A 4,507-nucleotide genomic window follows, 5' to 3' on the forward strand; every position below is an offset into this window, starting at 1 on the left:
CTAATGGGAGGAGCACCGCCCTGGAGTCAAGAGATCTCGGCTGCTTCTCCCACTACTGGCCAGGCGAACAAGTTCTACTCGGGCCTGTTTCCTCAACCGTAAAATCAGGGGTCAGGATTCCTTCCAGGAATACAAGATTCTAAAGCTAAACAGGATTTGGTAGCACCGCCACAGCGGAGCTCTCTGAGGTGCCCCGGGAACCCCCCCAGCACTACGCGCCAAAGCCTGGGGCTCTCCCGACCCTACTCTGCCACGTCGCTGCGGGGTCAGAGGGCGGCGTGCACGTCCCCGCCGGGCCCTGCGTGCGCGCCTCCGCCGGGCTTGCGGCCGAAGCCGGCCGGGTGGGCGGGGCAGAGCGGGGCGGGGCGCGGGGGGAGGGCGGCCGCGTCTGCGGGAGGCAGAGGAGAAGAGAAAAGGCGGCGGCCCGGCGGGGGGAGAGGCGCGGAGGAGGCGGACCGGACGGGGGTGTGGGGCTCGGAGCGTCGCCGGGACACAGCGGGGCAGCCGGGCACGGCGGCTACGGCAGCCAGGGCCTGGGCCGCAGTTCGGCCGCGCCGGCCGGTGAGTGTCGGGAGGCCCGCAGGGGAGGCCGTGCGAGGCCCGCGGCGGGGCGGAGACGCCGGCGGCGGCCGTGGGGTCGGCGGGCCGGGCCTGGAGCGGAGGAAACACTGCCGCGGGCCGGGCCCGTGCGTGTCCCGGGGCGGTCGTCCAGGCGAGCAGAGAGGGCGTCCGCGGCGCCGGTGTTCGCGCCCGGCCTCCCGCCCGGCCATCCGTTGAGGCGGTCAGCAAATGGCGACCCACACCCCGAGGGCACCGACCCCCGTGTTACCCCAGTTTGCGTGTCTGTGCGTTGGGAAGGGACGAGGGAGGAGTTAAACTTAGGAAACCCTAAAAATCTTGAAAGAAACCCAGCTTCTCGTTCCGTTTGGCTTTTAGAAACTTGGGTTCTTTGGGGACAAACGGGTTAAAGTAAGACCTGGAGGAATCAGCAACTATCTCCACGGGGTGAGCGAAGTTGGTAACTTTTCCATTCATGGAAGTGTGAGGATTAGTCTTAGCCTCAGTCCTTGTTAAAGGGAAACTTCCTGATTTTTCAGACCTGAGCGGTTGTGTTATTTGTGCCCTGCTCCTTGGAAGTACATTGCTTGGAAGGGATACGGAGAGCGCATGCTAGATTCAAAGTAATCTCTTGTGAATGTTTTTAACGTGTGTGTTTGGGAGTCTAGAGGCAGACAGGCGGAACAGTATGTGTGTTTACCATGGTTCTAGTACTCTGTTTCCCTCTCCCTTTCTCTTGTTTTTCTTTCTGCCGTTAAGTCCCAGATAGAAGATGCTTGGGAACGAATTGACCTTTTATTCCATGATTACGTTATTGACTCTGATCCAAGATGAAGTTATTTATGGGCATTCTGATATCAGTGTAGATTAACTTGAAACCCTTTTAATAACAAAAATCGAAACTAATTTTTAATTTCTATTTGCTAAATTTCAATACTGTGTTATTTCCTTCGGAAACTTATTAAATTATATTAGCAGGCTTTGCATTTGCTCATATTAAGGTTTTCCAAAGCAGTCCAGGTAAAAGGAAAAGAGTAGTATAAAATACGCCTTTAGGATTTTTCTGAGGGTTAGATTTCAATATGCAGTTTTCGCTGAATCACACTTCTTTATGCTTAGTCACTGTTTCTCACCACAGAAGTTTAATTGGGGATAACATGGTGTTTTGCTAACTTTTTAGATAGCCAGTTTGTTTTTACCTGGTACTTTAATGCGGTGACATAAGCTTTTTTTTTATTTTGTTTTTGGATTCTGGAGATGTTAGTGGGTGGAGTTTTGCAAATGTTGGAAGTGAAGTTTTGGATATAGACAAACTTTTATGTATTCCAAGTGTACTAGGTATTTAATTTCAATCCAGTATTTCTCCATGTTTACTATTGGGAGGTTTTCCTTTTTTTTAAGTGTCCTAATAAAGTATACCATAAAATAGCAATACTATACAAGTGATTGTTAATATTTTAAGATACTTTTTATAGTTAGAGAGGTACTTTGAGGTCATCAAAATAGGCATTGGTTAATGTGTTTACTGTTTGATATAACATGTTTCTAAAATGTGACTATTTTAATCGGATAAACCCTATGCTATTCTGTTTAATTTTGAATAAATCTTTTAACTGAGTTCCTAAGACTGCTTATTTTGATAAAAGGAGTTGCTATGGAATGGCATTGTATTTGTAGAATTCTTTGACATCAAAGTCTTATGTGAAAGGCTATATAAAATAAAATTTAATTTCAAATTTGGTGTAATGAAGTAGGTGAGATTGCCCTGGAACTAGTTGCTTCTATTAATGTATCGTAGGTAGCTAGATACAAGCATACCTTGGTTAAAACTCAGTCTGTGAAAATCTTTTACAAAAAAAGTCTTTGTTTAAAAGAGTGGGTAATGTTAGCATTAGATAGTTCTTTATATGTTTGCATTTAATAAGCTTTGTAAATTTAAATGACCTCATAAAAATATACATAAAGCTTTGTGTATGTTAATGTGGAATGGAAGTACACCTGTTTTCTGAGAACAGCATGTTTATATCCTGTTAGATACACACAATTGTAACCAACCTTTGCAGAGTTCTAGATTGTTTTCAGAGTTGAGTAGCTGCTTCAAGGTCACAGAACTGAGACTTCTTGGAAGCCCACTCCCACATGCCATGCTGCCCATTTTAATAAACTGAGTTCTGCCATTTGGATGGGTTATTTTTATCTGAGTATCAACTCAGTTGGGTTCTGGTCTGAGTATTAAATATTTATTAATATCATTTCAATTTTTGATGTAAGTCTATGACAGTGTCATTTGTCTATTTAGTGGAGAATACTGCAATATAGAACTTTCATTTCGAATGAGCTAAATAAGCTACTCATGACCATGACCATGTTTAGAAATTAAAGATACATGTTTTGATTATATCATAGGTGGAAGGATAAAAACCTGAAAAAATTTTCCATGTAGTTAGGTCATTCATTCTATAAATAAAAAGTCAGAACCAAAGTTTAATAAAGGAATATATACATTGTAATCCATGTAGTCATTTTTGACTGGGAGCATGTGCTTTGAGTTTGGAATTTAATGGTAGTGGATTTTTTTAAATGTTGTCTAACCACCACCCCCTTTAAAAAAAAGACAGATAAGATGTCCAACTGAGGTATAGATTTATTGTGTGGTCTTTAAAGCTTAGTGCACCTGATGAGCAGATCAATCAGCAGGTGTTTGCATTTACTATGCACTAGTACCTCTGACTATACCAAGGATGAGATTTGCTTGGGAGGAGCTTATAACTGATTATTAAATTTGAAAGTTCATTTGTGAACTTGTAATAATGGTTAATTGAACAAGTCCATTTATAGTTCTATATCAGCCTTACATTGGAGCAACATGCTACTGTATAAGTAGAATTCTATTTCTTCTAATACCATATTAATTGTAATATTAAACAGTAGGCTGATGCCACTTCCTATTTTGAGCTTCTTTTTCTCACCCTGTACCCTACTCAGCACTTTTGCATGTTCAGACATCAGCCTCTGCCTTTTTGTACCTAGTGCCTCTATATTCAGATTTCCAGTAATTAATGCACAGTTGATTAGGGAATTTAAATAATCAGAAAGGTAAATGTTTCCTCCTGTGCCTTTTATTATTATTTAAGATTTTAAAACAGTGGAAGGTTGAAATTGATTTTCTTTGATTTGCTTTTTTGGTAGATGATTTGTCTTACTCCATATGTAATGCCTGGAACATATTACCTAAGTGCTCAATAAATGTTTGAGCACCATTGACTTGTTATGGCCAGTACAATGAGGTAATTTTGACTCAGTTTGATTGTCTGATGCCCGATCTGTAAGATTGTATCTTTCATGGAGTGAAATCAAGAATCTCATTTGTTTTGGAATCCATTTTGTTTTTCTTGTGTTATAATTCTTCATGTATTTGACACAAATGGGTCTTTAATTGAGGCAGAGTTTTGAATGTAGGGAACAGTAAGAATGAATGACAAATGGTCCTTACCTTCATGGAGCTTATAGTTTTCCTGTGGAAATAAATATTAAACAGAATGATGATTTACTGAAAGAGTTGTCATCATTATTACCAAGGAAAAATGCAATGTGTAATGAGCATTTATAATACAGGATTCATACCTTGTCTTTGGGGTATATGGAAAAGTAACATTTAAGCTGATACTTAAAGAGTCGAGGTGGCAGTGCATATGGGGAAGGAAGATGAGTGGGTGTGTCTGTGTCTTGGAGGCCAAGGCAGACATTTAGGAACAGCCTGAGGTAGCAAGCTGTTTTAAGTATATTAGGTGACTTATTTAACATATTTTAAAATCATGCTAATTTGTGATTCTTTGTTTACTTATTTCCTTATATATTTTAATGAATTTGAAAAAGCAAATGATTTTTTGAGGACAATGTCTTTATGGCTTTAATGACAAGATCGTGTTTCATTGTATGGGAAAATGCT

At 41.4% G+C, this 4,507-nt stretch overlaps 1 protein-coding gene across 1 annotated transcript in view; it reads left to right on the plus strand.

The window, feature by feature from the left end:
• Nucleotides 1-383: 383 nt before the first annotated feature.
• The window catches only part of FBXO30 (F-box protein 30), a 17,722-nt gene continuing 13,598 nt past the window's right edge, over nucleotides 384-4,507 (plus strand). The window contains exon 1 of the mRNA XM_012655574.1: nucleotides 384-561. The gene's annotated coding sequence lies outside the window, so the exon portion shown is untranslated. The remainder of the gene's footprint in view (nucleotides 562-4,507) is intronic.

Source organism: Propithecus coquereli, unplaced genomic scaffold (genome assembly GCF_000956105.1).
Source record: "Propithecus coquereli isolate 6110/MARCELLA unplaced genomic scaffold, Pcoq_1.0 Scaffold48, whole genome shotgun sequence".
Taxonomy (NCBI): Eukaryota; Metazoa; Chordata; class Mammalia; order Primates; family Indriidae; genus Propithecus; species Propithecus coquereli.